The sequence below is a fragment of the Hemitrygon akajei genome, unplaced genomic scaffold, assembly GCF_048418815.1.
Source record: "Hemitrygon akajei unplaced genomic scaffold, sHemAka1.3 Scf000197, whole genome shotgun sequence".
NCBI lineage: Eukaryota > Metazoa > Chordata > Chondrichthyes > Myliobatiformes > Dasyatidae > Hemitrygon > Hemitrygon akajei.
Window position 1 is genome coordinate 515,323 of NW_027332082.1, and position 18,339 is coordinate 533,661.

Genomic DNA, 18,339 nt, shown 5'->3' on the forward strand with positions numbered 1-18,339 from the left:
GAGGGACATTGAGAGTGATGGGAACTCCGAATAGTGATTTACTGAAGTGCTTAACGTTCTTGAACTATCCGAATGAGAGAAATTCCCTCCGATGTACGGTTTGAATCACTTTGTTCTTCAATTTGTCTGTTTGTGTTTAGATTCGGAAAGAATGGACTGGGAGATTCAGGAGTGAAACTGGTGTTTGCGGCTCTGATAAACCCGGAGTGTAAAATACAGCAACTGTGCTAAGTACCAGACTGTGAGAGATTGTGTTTATGGTGACCGTCAGTTCCATAGTAACAAGATGAAAACACTGCGACCGCCTCTGAGAAGATCTTAGAAATTCTGTTCATTAATCAGTTGAATAATTGAAGTGAGCGGGTATTTCGCTGCGCTGATGAACTGCTCTCTGAACTTGGACTGAGTTACCCCATAAATTAACGTGTTTGTGCAGCAACTTAATATCATCAGCATGATTCCAGCGTGTTGAAGTATGTATTCCGAATCGTTGTAATTATATGGATCCAATCCGGCGATGATATAATAAAGGAATTCGGCAACTTTTACCGACCACAGGATGATGAAGCTCCCGGAGATGGTGAGAAGTAAGATCACAGACCTCCTCCTGCTCTCCATCTCCGGGTCACTGCGGTTCTCCGCCTGGTTCAGACCCCTCAGACCCTTACGAACGCGACTGTTCACTAAAATATATCTGACTGTCAGAGCGTTGAACAGTAGTATTAACAGGAAAGGGAGTAATGGCGTTAGAACTGTGGCAAACCAGTCATATCCCACCCACCCGGGATCCGTATAGTAGCCCGGCTTTATAATACAGTCCCAGGGTATATTGTCAATCACTTTCACAGAGTGATATATGAAGAAGTCGGGCACATTTTTAACACAGATCAGGACGCCGGTTGTTGTCAGAACCACAGCCGCAGTTTTCCCGGTGCAATACTTCGCTTTCCGCTTCTGACAACAGATGGCGACAAACCGATCAAATGAAAACATGACGGTGAACCAGACAGAACAGTCAGTGGCTGCCGGTCCCAGGGCACCGATCACACTGCACACGGGGGTGATGTCCAGGAAAGTCCCGGGGAAGTAGTAATAACTGAGCCGCCACAGTATGACATCAAAGATGATGGTTAGTAGATCCGCCGTTGCCATGGCCACCAGATAGCGAGTGGTGCAGGTGGAGAGGCCGCACTTTCCCCGGGACAGGATCACAATCGCCACTAAATTCACTGGGGGAACAGCAAACAGAATGAGTGAATTACTGTCTCACCGATCAGTGGGTCTCAGGGCAGAGACAAGCTGGAAATTGAGAACAATCAAACTGTGCAGACAACTCATTTCTGGGGGTTTAAAAGGAGTAATGCGGGAATCTCAGATCCCTCTCACGAATGTATGCGGAGTGAACGGAGAAGGTACTCGATACTGGAAAAGGAACAGGGTTTGGGAAGGAGGCGTTATCAACGGATCGCCGAGAAATCAATATAAATCTCCCCCCGTCAGGTTTTGGACTGATGTGTAAAACCTGGGTACCTCGGCAACTTTCTCAGCGATGCTGATTACCGCGTTCCTGTCACCTATGTCCTGGCACTCTCACTGTGCAGCGAAGTCCCGCTCCCTCCACCTCTGTCCATCTACAAAGTTCAAAGCAAATTCATTTCCACCGTTCCAATGCCTGCGTCTCCTTCTTGACTCCCCGTTTATCACCCGCACACACCCCCCCCCCCCACCTCTGCTTGGATGGCTTCTTTTAAATTCCGCAACTACCCTTGTCCGGGGTTACTTCACACGCTCTCAACCAATCCGATCAGAAAGTTTCAATTTTCGTTTTTGAGGTTTCTGCTTGACCCGCTGAACTTTAAAGTATTTAGCACGCTAGTGCTTATGTCATCAAAGACAGTGTAGGTACTCCAAAAGATCTGTCTCCTTTGGGGCCGCTCCGAATTCCTTCAGCATTATTCTAAATGTTCCGAAGCACATTGTACAAGAGCGGAGTATCGCGTGCACCTTACCCCATCTGACCCCTAACGGACACCGCTGGGCTTGCTCTTAACTCCTGCTTCACTTCACGGATAACAGGGCGTGGGAATAAACCCTGGTACAAAACACGCACACAGACCCTTACTTGACATATATTCGGAGTCTGACTTACAAATGCAATCGACCACTCTCCCCTGAATCTCAAAGTCCATTCGCTTCCCGCGTTCCCTTCAAATTTGCAGGTATTTCTTTAATCAGAGCACAATAACTTGAATTTTGAATTTAAAGCACGTCGCTCTAATGAAACGGTACAAAACCAAATAACCGTAAAGGTGGCGAGCGCGCTGGATTATCGGGGTTTACTTGACAGCGGCTTTGCATTGATAAATCAAAACTGCCTGCTATGAATCTACAAAATGAATCCATCTACCCGATCTTCCTCTCTACGGACGCTTCAGCTGCCGGTTTAATTCCAACAGAAGCCATGAATTAAAAAGGAAGGGAACCTCTGAACGAAAGCAGAGATTGGTCGCAATGTTTGCACCGCACTCTCTGACACTCCGACATCTACAGCGCTGTCGGTCACTGAACGAGTCCACGGACCGCGCACACAAAACTTAAAATGTTAATTTGCTTGTGTTCTTACCAGGAACACCGATCACGGCAATGACCAAGTACCATATCTTCCTCACACGGTAAAAGGTTTCACGCATGCTGTCTGAGATTCACCCTGTCTTCTAGCTGTCCGCGATCTCGCTGGAGAAACTCTGAGCTGACGAATCTCCACGCTCTTTCATTTATACTCGCTCCATCACACGAACTATTTAATATCACACAAGGCTGACGTGTTTTCCAAAAACTGGGGTTAAAATAAACATGATGCCATTCAAGTAAACTCCCAATTGTGATGAGGTATGAATAGCTTGACACGAAATTACAACATGACAAAGATGAAGAAATGTCGATTGGAGAAGTCAGTGAATGTTGATGTGAAACACTCTCAGACTCATCTCTCGGTTTCATGATTGTTATTGTTGATCTTGTCCATTCCGTGTATCCATGGACTTTGTCACCATAGACCAATGTTAAGCTGTAAATGGGCTGTTCTGTTTCACTCTGGGAATTGTCTCGTTTATAGATCTTGCAATAGAAATATAAAATAAAGGATAAGATATTTGTACGTTCCTGTAACATAGTGATGAACCTTAAACTAATATCATATTCAGGCTCACGGAGATATTGAATGCACGTAAACGTTTAATCAAATTCACTGCAACTCGCACAAATTGCTGGAGGAACTCAACAGGTTAGGCAGCATCTTTGGAAATGATTAATCTGTCGACATTTCTGGCCAAGACCTTTCTTCAAATTAATTAACACTTCGTCGCACCTCACATCCATCAACAGAAGCGAGATTTCCCAGTGGCAAACCATTTTCTTTCCGATCCCCTTTCACGGTCCGATATATCGACCCGTGGCTTCCTCTCGTGCCACAATGAGGCTACTCTCAGGCCGGATGTGCTACACCTCAAATTCCGTCCAGGTAGCCTGCAGTCTCATGGCAAGAACATCGATTTCCGTTGAGTTCCGGTATTTTCCCCTACTTCCTCTCCCCACTTCGGCCTCTTATCGCTCCGCCTGATCTGCCTATCGCCTTCCCATGACGCCCCTCTTCCTTCCCTTTTCCTTGGATCCACTCTCCTCTCCTATCAGCTTCCTTCTTCTGCAGCCTTTTGCGTTGTTCACCTATCATCACCCAGACTGTTATTTCGCCAACCTGGCAACACCCATTCCCTTCTAGCTTGTCCTTTCCTCTCCTCAAGAGGTTCTTATTCTGCCATCTTCCTCCTTCCTTTCTACCCCCTGATGAAGGGTCTTGGCCCGAGACGTCGTCTGTTTGTTCATTTGCATAGATGCTGCCTGACCTGCGGAGATACCAACAGCGTTTTATATGTGAATACAATTGATATACATGCAGTCTTTTGTGTAGTAAACCAGCGGCCACCAATGCTCGCACCGGTATGAAACAAAGTAATTCAACCGCCGTACACATGACCCTCAAATTTGTGTATATGTTTAAACCGACATAGCATCTGCATTCATAACAATTGTAACAACAATTGGTTTGCAGATGCTCTGAATTGCTAGCGTTTTTGATAGTGTTGTAGACAATGGCATTTGCCTATTTGACTCTTCCATTGTAAACACAACACAACATTGTTTATTCTGTTTTTATGTTCCTAATATGGCACCTCGGTTTACTTATGTATTGAATGGTCTGAACAGAATGGCTCATGAGAAGAGCCCTTCGCTCAATGGGTCGGCGGTTGTGGGATTAAATTGGTCATTTTGTCAGCTAGTCAGCGAAGGGCAGACAGGGGTCAAAATTGAGGTACGAGTTTACCTTCCATGGGTGAGTGTGGCTGGGATATTCACATAGTGTGACGGGGTTCTCGGGAGTGCTGATGTGGACACGAAGAAAGAAATAGAAGTCCAAACATCAATAAAGGTATGGAAGCAGATTTACAATGGGACATCCAATACGTTCGGAACAGATGCCGTCACGGACAGGAAAAGTCATGATGCAATAATATATAATAGTGTTCTGATTTTCTGCTCCCCGTGAGCGATGGACGTGATTGCTGTGGAGCCGCTGCACAAGTGTTTCACCAGGAAATTGCCGAACATAGAACATTTCCGATATCAGCGGAGAATCTGTCATTCTCTCCTTGAAGCGGAGGACCAGAGGGTGTTACACACAGTGTATTAGCGACATACAGCGGCTTGCAAAAGTCTGGGGCACCACTCGTCAAAATGTATGTTACTGTGAATATTTAAGTGAAGAGAAGTTGAAATGATCTCCAGAAGTCATAAAGTTAAAGATGAAAATTTTTTCATCATCTTAAGCAAGATTAGTATATTAGTTTTGTTTTGTACAATTTTACAGTGAAAAATTGGAAAGGAGCATCATTCAAAAGTTTGGGCACCGCAAGAGATTTGAGCTCTGAGATAACTTTGACCAAGGTCTCAGACCTTAATTAGCTTGTTAGGGCTGTGCCCTGCGGACCGAGCCTACTGCACTTTCAGGGTTCACAATGATGTCTCCACTACATCGGAAAATAAAACACAACCTGGATTTGCTCGGACTGCGAGCATGGTTGATCCTGAGCTCATCACAATTTAATGCTTAATCCACTGATATTCGGACTTCTTTCTTCTGTCTGGGGCATTCTCCACTGCCATAGTATGCATAACATAAATGAGGAGAACGGCATCTCATCTTCCAACTAGACACCTCACAACGATAGGGAACACACTGCTGCTTTTTTTACTTATTCCGGCTGAATTACCTTTCGTTGTTACTCCGATGATGCCCACGACCCCTTCCTGCCCCGGTACCATATAATCCTAAATAACGGCCAGTATTTCTCATAAAGTTCCATGGTCTAATTGATCTTTCACCGCCCTGTCATCTCCATGTTGAAAATTGGCACACTTGCACACTTGACTCAATCCCGTGGGTTAGGGTTAACGGGGTTTCACTTTCTACACACTCTGCTACTTTGGGCTAGGAATAACGAGGATAGCAGAACCAGGAGATCGAACTGGGAACTAGGAGCCTGGGCTTGGACTCCGAGCCAGAGACTGGACAAGGACCCAGAACCCGGGACTTGACTCGGGCTCGGACTACAGAACCAGCCGAGGACAGGACGAGGCTAAAGGACGAGGCTACAGGACGAGGAGAGGCAACAGGACTGGACGTGAGACTCCTGGACATGACAAGGGAATCCCAGCACAGGACGAAGGAACCCCAGCACCGGGCTGGGCAAGGTACTCCTGGGCTGGGTGAGGCACATGACAAGACGAGAACACAAAGCGCTGGCTTGGACAGGACAAAGACCTTGGACGTGACTGGGACTGGACGAGACTCCGAAGCCTTGACTTGGTCGAGGAAGAGACAGGAACGCAGAGCCTTGATCAGGGAAGAACAGGGACGCAGAACACAGAGCCGAAGGAGAGACAGGAACATGGAACACCGAGCCGGGAACCCTCCTTGGGTACAGTACGTAGGGCCGGGACACATTACACAGAACACTGAAAACAACGAAACAGGTCCCAACGCTAGGTAGCGGCAAAACGGCCGGACCTACCTAGCGGAGTCGTGGACTTAATGAGACAGTTCCAAACAGGGCGGGGCTCCAGACACAGGCAAGGCGAGGCAAAGTTCCGGGCAGTGTCAAGGCTAGGCGGGGAAAGGCTCCAGGCAGAGGCAATAGACAATTGACAATAGGTGCTGGAGTAGACCATTCGGCCCTTCTAGCCAGCACCACCATTTACTGTGATCATGGCTGATCATACACAATCAGCACCCCGTTCCTGCCCTCTCCCCATGTCCCTTGACCCCGATTTCTATAAGAACTCTATCTAATTCTCTCTTGAATGCATCCAGAGACTTGGCCTCCACTGCCTTCTGGGGCAGATCATTCCACATATCCACCACTCTCTGGGTGAAAAAGTTTTTCCGCATCTCAGTTCAAAATGGCGTACCCCTTATTCTTAAACTGTGGCCTCTAGTTCTGGACTCACCCATCAGCGGGAACATGCTTCCTGCCTCCAACGTGTCCAATCCCTTAATAATCTTATTATTAAGGCAAGACAAGGCGAGGCGAAGCAAGGCTCCAGGCACAGTTTGCAGGGCAGGGCTTCAAGCGTAGGGAAGGAAGGGAACAGTCCAAACTCAGGGTAACGGCAATGATTGCCTGACTTACCCAACGGAGGCAAGGACCGGGAGGGACAGATCCCACCGTAGGGTAACGAAAAGGACGGCCTGACCTACCCCATGGAGGCGAAGACAGGATACTGACGACGGAAATCCCACAGAGGAAAGGACAGGATACTGACAAAACGAACCAGCCACCAGCCTCGAACCCAGGGCCACTTAAATTCCCGGCCACAACACGAGAATCAGGTGCCTATGATGAAGCCCAAATGAGACCAGGGACAGTCGGAAGAGGCGGAGTCCGGAGTCCACGGACAGGGCTGTGAGCCGGAACGCGAATTTCACGGGCCGGACCATGACAGTTACAAAGTAGCGGGGCAGCTTTGTTTGAGGTAATCTGGATTCGTTTACCAGAATTTGATCAGGATTGGTCGTTGTCTCCCTATCCAGATACTTCTGACGTACTGTGAGGCTGCTTAGCCTCGCTAGGTGCTCAAAGGTTTATAGGTTGAAAGGTCCAATTCAATTCAAAGTATTGAATGCAATATACATCCTGAAATGCATTTCCCTCTCAAACATCCACGGAAACAGAGAAGTGCCCCAAAGAGTTAATGATGGTTAAACGTGACAACTCCAAATCCCCCCTCCCCAGCTCTCCTCTCCCCGCGTGCGGCAGCGAGCAACAATCCCGGCAAAATGCGTCAACACCACCACCGAGCACAAACGTGAGGTAGGCAACAGCAAAGACACAGACTTGCAGATACCCCAAAGACTTCTCGTTACATCCGGCATTCGACAAACCACAGGTTCTCTCTCCCCCTAATAAGCGAGAGGGAGGTGACCCCAATTTTCACGGCGAGTGGGAGACATAACAGCAACCGAGATCCGTGCCCGAAGACAGTAAAGCTCTCAGGTCTTCTGGCCCACAGCAAAAGTGTTTCCGGCCTCACCGGTGACACACGGGTCTCCTGCCGTGACACCGACCCTCGACCCGGCCATCTCCAGAGCCCCGAGATCTCAGGCTTCCAAGTGCGGCCGAGACTCTCAGGCCGAACCCTTGGCATATCGAATAACGGACAGTTCTGATACTCCAGTCCCATTCCCGCAAAGAACTGAAGTCAGCGTGTAACTCCAGGTCAAGGTCTTCGAAAGAACCCTGAAAAGGAAAAATGAAAACATGACAGATGGTAATAGAGCTGTTTCCGAAGATGCGTGCAAAGGAGTCGTTTAGTGGCATCTTAACTCTGCCTCCTCACCCGTGCATCTTGTTTCCGATCCGTGACCCCTCTCCCTCTGAGGGGTAAATACACATTTCCCACCCGATCACCGTGCTCTTCATAATAACACATGTCGGGCAAACGAATTTAGACCAGAGCCTTTCCAGCAAAAAAATGGCTGCCTATCATTGGCTGATATTCCTGTCTCTCTGAGCCACAGTGTTTTGTTCTTGTTCAGTGCTGGGGCCTCTTCTGCAACCCTGTTATCATTTGGCATCTCAGAATTGTCCCCCAAAATGTCATAACCTTGGACCAAGTATTCTCTCCTCTTTCAGTCCACAAACCTCACTCAGCCCCGCAGAGTTGTTCTCATTTAAGTCCAGTAGGATATCGGCTACATTTTTGGTGAGTCGCAGCAGAATTTTCCCTTGCCTTTTTGAATCCGCCACTGCAAACCCCTTTTCGAATATGAATACCGGCAAAAATTATTAGTTTGTGTCTCTACTATGCATTCTTTCTCGCCGTCTACTTTGTCTCGATTGTTCCTCTTAGTCCAAGCACTTTCTCCGACAGGTCGATTGACCTCAGTATGTTCAGTGACTGATTGTCGCTTGAACCAGTGTTAACCAAGTTGACCAGTGAACTGTCTTGATCACCTCTCTCCATCCTAATACAATATTGAACATTCCTCTAAAAATTTAAATACACTTGACAGACCCCTATGACATATAACCCAGGAATTCTCTACTGAGGCGAAAGTTTCGAGACATTGGAAAGGTTTATCAACTTCTGCATTCAAAATTCTGTCCTGAATTGTTACAGAATTTCAAATCTAGACAGACCTCCCCTCTTATCGGTGCATTAACATACCACGTCAAAAAAACAGCAATTCACTAACATAATGAACTCACTTCCTTGGAATCCATTAGCCACTTGGTTCTCTCACTCAATATTTGGGAAATAAAAGTCCCCTGTAACTATAACATCAGCCTCAGAACTTGCCTGTTTTGTATTGTACTTGGGAAGAGGGTAACGCGAAGTCTCAGAGAGGAGACTCCACTGGTCATGGTGAATGAAGGAAAATAAAGAATCTGTGATAAAGATTTGGATGATTACCCATGGGACAATGTGAGGCAAGGAGGGTAACCGAAACCAGAGAGAAAGGATGCTTAATTGAGAATTGGGTAGAATGGCGGCAGCAAACTGAAGTGCCGCGGGACCGATTATAGGAAGCAATAATGTTTTCCATGATGTGGAGACTCTTCTTGAAGAGAAGCTGTCCACCTTAAGGAGAGGGCAACATATTTACGAGGAGGGCGGGTGCGAGGAGGGAGAAAATAATTCATTTGAGTCAGTTTCTGATGGTTTGTGAAAGAAGAGTGAGTGATAAGAGGCAAATCAGCTTGTTGCGATGTGGAAGGATTGAGTGCAATGTATACTGATTTCAATCAGGAGTGGTGCAATTCCTCATGGTTATGACTATGATAGGCAGCCCACTTCCAAACATCTCCTGCCAGTACTCAAACAGGACTATGCTACCTTCTTCCCTCCCCTTCCCCACGTGCGACCAGCGAGAAAGTCGCAACGAAAGGAGACAGAGGCAGGAATATGAAAGCAGAATATACCATGCACTGCATCCTTTCTGCCTCACCCAGAAGCTTTTGTGCCAGAATACTTCGCTGTCTTGTAAAGTCTCAGAATTACATTCTCCACACTGGACTGTGCGAAAATACATGGATAGGTGAGCAAGTGAAGAATTAAATAATCCGTTAAGTCACTTCTAGGTATTAACAGAGGATACAGCTCGACGTGCTAACCAGACAAGCGCCAAGCACCTGACCACATTTACGTCAGTTCCATGAATGGTGGTCCAAGCGCTTAATTAATCAACATTACATCGAGACATTTTAGAGCCAGAAGTCACATAAATTTCGTTCGGAACTTTAGTGTGTCGCAGCACTGACAACATAGAAAATCTATGGTAATGTTTCATCGGTCTGTCATTATACCCACGGAGTGGAGACTCAGTATGGAGTATGGAGTACTCAGCATGGGGACTCAGTACAAAGTTATCGCGTGTGAAGAAGTAAGTGCAGGCGTGAGTATATGAGGCAGGACACACAGTAAAGTAATATACCCTTAATTAGGTGATAAAGGCGATAGTTCCGGACCGGATTTCGTAGGCAAATGTTCCCAGTAACACACACAAAATGCTGGTGGAACGCGGCAGGCCATGCAGCATCTATAGGGAGAAGCACTGTCGACGTCTCGGGCCGAGACCAGTACCCTGTTAAATATATATTCATTCAGCGGTGGTTATGGGGATTACTAAACATGATTCTATACAGCAACACTTTCATTTAAATTACATCCTATGATTGAGCGGAATTTAGAGGCCAGAAAACGTGGAAGCCGCTGGGGATTCGGTGACGCGATGACTGCATGTTTTAAATTGTTGAGTTTCAACTTGAGACGATGCATAACCTCCAGCGTCCATATGCTTTAAACTCGGAAGGATTTCTTAAATGTTTGAACGATTCTAATTATTGCTTGGTTGTAAACTATTCAACACTGTTTAGTTTGCAGTACGACGAGTTCTGCAAAAGTTTATAATGTGAATGCATTGAGATTGTAAAATATTGCACGAGGACAGGACGTTTGCGGGTTCACTTGACAAACAAGGAGAGGTAATTCGGTCGTAAATGAACGGAAAGCAGTCGTGTCCTTGTTAGGTTTGTATTGACAGGATGGTTGAATGAATCCTCTTTCATAACAGGATATGACTGTCTGAAAAAGTCTGGTTCGATGAGTGAAATGCATTTCCAGGTACTGAGCTGACTTTCAGAGAGTGGGTCTTTCCGAAATTACATGAAGTGTCAGTGTATGTGGGCCGCAACCACCCCGATCTTTCTTTCCTCTGGTCCTTGGAATATCTGATAAGGGATTACACTCTGGCATTTAACTGTTTATTCTGTATGCGCCAGTTATCTACAACGGTTTTGAACGTAGAAAAGTGCATGCTTGGATTTTGTTTTGCATGTACCTGTGTAGTTATATGGTGTTATTTTACTTGTCTACCTTGTTATTGATTTCAGAGGGAGTCGCCGATTTCACACCGGCCAGGTAGAATCGTGGTAAAAAGGTATCCATGTATGATAAACCCACTATTCAAAGGGAAATTGGGATTAGGATAAATGCATTTGTACTCGAATTAGGAATTTGATTTCGGCATGTTGGAATGCTGTTTCACTTGCCTGGTCAGACTTTAATTTGACCATCCTGCAGCACTTAGATAAACGCTGAATCTCAGAATGCAACTGCACGTTATACTGCATCATCCGATATATTTGAATAGCACCACAAGATGCTGCTAAATGTCGACTTTGGGGCCTCCATTGGAAAAGGTTGTTTCGACGTTAATGTAGCATCCGCCCTGTTCTATGTAACGGGTGTTCAGATTATACAGTATAACGAGCGCTTCCATCCTGAAATTCACCATTTTGCTGACATCAGTAAATTATCCAAGTGCTGCAGGATGGTCAGATTACAGTCTGCCTCTCAGAGCATTGTAACAGCAGAGTCGAGATAAGCTTGTAAACTGTACTAAACTTTATACCTTCTTGCGGAATATCACTGGTCCCTGTCCTCCAGGCAGAATTCCCTCCAATTACTATCTAATCTGCCAATTTGCTAATTCTGGGTCTACAAAACCAGGTTTCCCTAGATGGAATACCGTCTAACTTTCTGAACGTGCCTACCATGCCTAGCCCGGTCAAACACCTTACAGAGTTAATACATCCCACATCGACTTCGGACTTAAGCGGTATTTTTTTTATTAATTTCAAAGAAATCAGTCATGGGCATAAATGATGACCATCCATTACAAAACCACGCTGCCTATCCCCAACCAGAATACGTTTCTCGAGATACTCATAAATTTCCTCCTTAAAAATCCTTTCCAATAGCTTACCAACAACTGACGGAAGACTCATTGCCCTGTAAATCTCAGGACAATCCTCACGGAATTCTTAGAACAAAGAAAAAACCATTTGCCACCCTCCAATCCTCCGGTACTACTCCTGTGGATAGTGAGACCACAAATATCATGCCCCAATTCGCAGCAATATCTTCGCCCGCTTTCAACAACGTATCTCCCTTCTGGCAAAGGCGAATGATTATTTTAATGTTTTATAAGTTTCCAGCGCATAATTGTTACCGTCGGTATATCTGTGTTTTGTTCCGCTTAATCCGCATTAATCAAGGTACCGCTCACTGTTGAATATATAAGCAAAGTATCATTAAGGACCTTCACTACTTCCTTGCACTTCAGACGAATGCTTACCATTTTATCTCTCAGCTCTACCACCCTCTGTCTCGTCACCCTCCTGTTCTTCTCGTACCTTAATGCGACTTTCCAAGGACGCCTCATGTCCCTTTCTAAGTTCATTGTTCGTTTTCGTCCAGGCTACATTGTGACATTCCATAGCCCTGCCTGATAGTTTCTTCCTGACCCTCAAATATCTTTCGTTCTTCTTTTTGACGAGGTGTTCAATATCGTTGTCAACCAGGTTTACTTTACACTACCGTCCTTACCTCGCCTCAATGAGACAAGTCTATACTCAACCCCAATGCAAGTCGACAAAGAATCATCTGTTGTGCAGTTCAAGGAGCAAACCCTCTCCCGAATTCGGCTTCCAAGTTGTTACCCAATAGCACCAATTAAATACAGTCTGCATCTATCCCGGTGTAGTTATCGGACATTTCGAATAGTTGACCCGCGAAGAGATCTATTACCTGATCCTTCTCATTTTCTGGTGCAGGATCCAGGAGGGCCTGTTCTCCATTCCGCCTGCCCGATAATGGTGCCAGGACTCATTTCTGGACGCAACTGCGAAATTCAGTCATATCTAAACACTTTAATGCGAGGAAGTGCCGATTAATTTTATTGAAGCTGCCTGTGACAACAGCTTGTTAATATGGCACCTGTCCAAAACGTATCTCCGCATCTCCGCGCTGTTTCTGTATCTGTGTGTGTGTACACACACCACATACACACACACCACACACACACACCACCTACACACACACACACCACACCACACACACACACACACACACACACACACACACACACACACACACACAGAGATATATATTTTATTTTATTTATTTATATATATTTAATTTTTGGTGATGCGGTGCGAGTCTGTGGTCTGTACAGAATGCTCACAAACTAGTGATTGCTCCCTTTCTGCTCTGAGATCTACTCCCAGTCTATCAATAGACAGTCACTCCACGGTTACTTCCATTTCGGATTCTGCGTGCTATCATACTCTCCCCGTCTTTCAATGGGACTCCCTTTACTGTCTGTTATCGGATTCCATTTTGAAATATATGAACCCGGGAAAGTCCAGCAGCCATTCCTGCCCTTGCGGTCTGGCATAATCTCTCAGTTGTGTGCTGGAAGGATTCATGTCAATATAAAAAGAAAGACAATCTAGCGAACAGTCCAGACCGGATCTAATATTTGAAAAGGGACGGGTCAGGTGACAGATCTCTCCACAGGTCACATTTTTAGAACGACAGGGCAAAGCTCCCCTCCATTTATCGTACACGGGGTTATGACCAGGGAGCATGAGATGTATTGAACTGGAGATCTGCGATCTGTGGTGCTAACTGGCCAGAACATGGAATGGTAAATAAGGAAATAATGTACTGAAGGAAATGCACAACAGATATGTGGAGATTATTCACAAAACACTTACATGGGTTCAGTATAGGCTTGTCTCATTGAGGCAAAGGATGATAGCGTAATGTAACCCTTGCTGACAAGAAATATGGAACAGCTCGTCAAGAGGAAGAAAGGAAGATAGTTAAGGTTTAGGATCAGATAGGGTTATGGCGAGTCACAATGTAGACAGAACATAATTTAACAATGGACTTCAAAGTTAGAAGCGGAGTAAAGATGCACTAAGATAAGTGAAGAACAGGAGGAGACCTGATAGAGTGTAGGCAGATCAGAGGTAAAAGAGGAAAACTTGTGTCTGGAGTCCAAGGAGGCGCTGAAGCTCCTCACTGAATACATTGATCAATGTGAACACAGCGTCAAAAGACAGATATGCTCGAACATGCCGACGCTGAAAAGAGGATGCGATAGAAACTTGGAAAACATGATAGATGATTCCCCGATACCGGAAGGGATATACTCCAGGTGATAGATGATTCCCCGATACCGGAAGGGATATACTCCAGGTAATAGATGATTCCCCGATACCGGAAGGGATATACCCCAGGTGATAGATCATTCCCCGATACGGGAAGGGATATACTCCAGGTAATAGATGATTCCCCGATACCGGAAGGGATATACTCCAGGTGATAGATGATTCCCAGATACCGGAAGGGATATACTCCAGGTGACAGATGATTCCCCGATACCGGAAGGGATATACTCCAGGTAATTTTGGAAGGCGAGCTCAGATATTGTTGTGCTTTTGGGCAAGATATTTGTGTCTTCGCCGGCCATGGAAGTAGAACTAGAAAATTGGAGGGTGGAAAATGTTATTCATTTGTTGACGAAAAATAATAGGGTTACTTCTTGGAATTATTGACCAGGGAATCTTACATCAGTAGTGTGTAAACTACTGGAGGGTATTATTGAAGATGGAATTTATGAGTATTTAGAGAAACGTAGTCTGGTTAAAGACAGACACCATGGCATGTTGTCCTTTATGAGTCAGGTTGAATTATTTGAAAAAGTGAAAATAAAACAAATAGAAGAATCAGAACTGTCGATGTGGGGGCATTAATTACGGTCAAGTATTTGATCAGCTCCCCAAAGTGGACTCATTCAGAAATTCGGGAAGCATGGGATCGAGGGAAACCTGGCTGCGTTGATTCAGAATTGGCTTCCTAACAGAAGGCAGATGATGTCGTAGACAGAGTGAATTCTGGATGGAAGACAGCGGGCAGCCGTGTTCCGCATGCAGAGTCGAAATTTCGGTACACTTTATAACTTTATTTCGAGTTTGCAGTTAAACTGCTGAAATAGGGCTGAGGGAAATAGTCGATTTAATCTGAACACAGAGCAGCAGCTGTATAATTTATGGAATTAAGACTGACGGCATAAGCAAATCGCTGAGCGATTGACTGCACCGCCACTTGTCTAAACTGACCTGTCAATTACATAATGTAATGAATTCAAAGCAATAACTTAAACCAGCAATTCGAAGTGTTCAGCAGCAGCTTTTGCTGCTCATTAAAATAACCAGCCTTCCAAAATGCCAATTCCAAATTCCCAATTGAAGTACACATCATTTTATCATAATGCCAATTTACTTCTGAATCGTGGTTTTATCGCATCCAGTGCAGACACGCTCATATTTCGATCTATTTAACCCTGAATCCACAAGGCCCGTGTGGAATCCGTGTCTCCATCTGAAATCAATAATAAATGAAACACACAGAACTACACAAACTAAAAACGCCGCGAAGGCAAAGCAAGTACCCGGTCTCACACTTGTCTTCCTTGAAAACCATCGCAGACTGTTGGAGAATACAGAATAAACAATTTCCAAAGCTTCCATCTCCTCATGCTGTAACCATCCATTAACTCAGTCTCCATGCTTCAATGTGTGCAAGGACAGAGGGATCGAACAGTATCAACGACTTTCTAGATTGGTCGGTGCTGTGAGACACTGAAGTTCTAACCCAGACATACAGTCAGACAGCCATAGGAAACCACTGCACAGAAACAGGGTCTCCAGCCCGTCAGATCCGGGAGGAATTGTTTAAACTGCCTACTGCCAACGACCTCACCCGGACCGCGGCCATCCATATCCCTCTCATCCGTGGACTTCTCCAATCATCTCCTAAACGTTGACATCGGAATCTCAATTATCATTTGTGTTGGCAACACTCTGACCACCCTCTGAGTGAAGAGGTTTTCACTCATGTTTCCCTTAAACATTTCACATTTCACCCTTCACCCGGGATCTCCAGTTGTATTCTCGCCCAACATCAGTGGATAAAACCCGCTTGCATTTACACTCTCTATACGCCTCATAATGTTGTATACCTCTATCAAATCTCCCCTCTGTCTTCTACCCGCTCGGGAATAAAATGCTGACATATGTAATCTTTCCTTTTAATTAAAAACATTCAGTCCGTCACGGCACTAGCCGTGTAATTTTTTTTCTGCATTATTTTAACTTTATTTTCATTTTTCGCGCACACAGTATTCCAAATTAGGCCCCGATAAAGCCTTAAACAACAGCAAGGTAATGTCACAACTCCTGCACTCAGTACTTTGGTCTATGAAAGCCAATGTGCGAAAATCTTTTTTTTTATGACCCTGTCTTAGTCTGGTGTAACTTTCATTGAATTATGGACCTGCATTCCCAGATGTGTTTGTTCTATCGTACTCCTCAGTGCCCTATTTCTCATTGTGTCAGACCAACCCTGTCTGGTCCGCCAAAGTGCAAGATCTAACTCTTGTCTGTGTTAAATGCGATCTGACATTTTCCAACCCATTTTTCCAGCTGGTCCAGATTCCGTTTCATGCTTCGGTACTCTTCCTCGCTGTCGACTACACCCGCAATGTTGCTGTCATCGGCAAATTTGCTGATCTTGTTAACGACATTATCATCCAGATAGTTGATATAGATTACAAATAACAACGGGCACTAGAACGATCCCTGGGGCACTCCACTCATCACAGGTCCGCAGTCAGAGAGACAACCATCCATTACCACACTCTAGCTTCCCCAACGTATCCAATGGCGAATCCAATTTGCTACCTCATCGTAAAAGCCAAACGACTGAACCTTCTCGAACATCCTCCCATTCGGAACCTTGAGAAATTCCTTGCTGAAGTCCCTGTTAGACGGCATCCACTGCCTTGCCTTCCACACCATTCCTGGTAACTACCTCTTAAAGCTCTGTGAGATTGGTTAGACATGACCTACTACGCACGGGCCCATTCTGACTATCGCTAATGTTCTTGTTTGTCCAGTTACTTCCCTTCATACTCCATGACCAGCGTAGTCTGAACAACAAGGACAATTCATCATTACATAATACTGGGCGAGTCCCTTCCAAGCAAAGCTATCGAGATCATCCAGCGGTCGGCACTGATATTTATGGCCTAATATTTTTTTAATTCTCCTGCACTTTATTATCCGACGCATTGAGAGTAGTCTGGAAGAGCTAGGCGTTGTAGCTTTAAATAATTAATCGATTTACTTAACTATAGCAAGATATGGTACGCTCGGTCGAACACAGAACATAGAATATTACAGCACAGTACACAAGGTTCTGATAGGCTTTCAACTAATGTAAGTTCGATCTAACACATCCCCCCTACATCTCCATCAGAATCAAAGGTTTCAAAGGTACATTTAAAGAATCAGAACAGATTTAATATCACAGACATACGTCGTGAAATTGTTAATTTTACGGTAGCAGTACAATGAAATACAGGATAAATAAATATAGAGAAAACAAAACTGAGATACAGGTGGCAGCGGGGAAACACTGATCCTGAATCGCTGAGCCTGAGCTTTCAGGCTTCTGTATCTCCTTCCCGATGGTAACACTGTGTAGAGGGCACGTCCTGTTAGTGGACAATGTTAATGATGGGCGCCACTGTGACAAGAATCATCCCTTGTAACAATGATCAATGAGATACAGAGAATCTGTATTTACCAACAAGTATTTTTTATTATTTCTACTAAAACCACGTAGATTTACACACTGTCGCTGACAGCAACATTGCGGGTGCAGTCGACAGTGATGATGGGTACCGGAGCATGAAACGGAATCTAGACCAGCTGGAAAATGGTTTCAAAACACTTGTCTTAACAAGTGGCTACTCTTCTGAGCATGGTCTCAGGTTTATTGCCTTGATTAGATTGTCCCAGAGTCAAGAATCAGTTCAGAATCCACGCCCTTCACATAACAATTGGCGATTTGTTTGAGAATGGACTCAGGAGAAGCTTCCTGTGTCCACATTCAGTTCCTCTGATTAAATTATTCCAGTGCCAGAATCAGTTCATAGCCCACAAAATAGGGGAGAACAGAGAGAACTGGTTTGTCTGCTTCCCTGTCCTTGATCAGTCTGTAGTTTCTTTTGGCCAACAATGTTTAATGAGCCATGCAATTTGACACGACGGTATCTTTCTCGGGTCGGCTGTCGTCTGTATTCACCAGGGTGGATGATGGAGGTTTTGCGGAGATGCCGAGTGCTTTAGGGTCGAAGGGGTTTACAGAAATGCGGTGTGATGTAGGGGTTGGAACGGTTTTGTTACGTACCCCGTAACGGGTTAAAAGAACCAGCATAAATGGAACACACCTGGAGTCTGGTATTGTTACAAATAAAACACTGTTCAGTAGTATCTACGTAATCTCGTAATATAAAACCTGATA

At 45.1% G+C, this 18,339-nt stretch overlaps 1 long non-coding RNA gene across 1 annotated transcript in view; it reads left to right on the forward strand.

Annotated features, from left to right (window-relative positions):
• Nucleotides 1-522, forward strand: part of LOC140724362 (uncharacterized) — a 9,389-nt gene extending 8,867 nt beyond the window's left edge. The window contains exon 3 of the long non-coding RNA XR_012098111.1: nucleotides 141-522. This is a non-coding gene — a long non-coding RNA (uncharacterized lncRNA). The remainder of the gene's footprint in view (nucleotides 1-140) is intronic.
• Nucleotides 523-18,339: the final 17,817 nt, after the last annotated feature.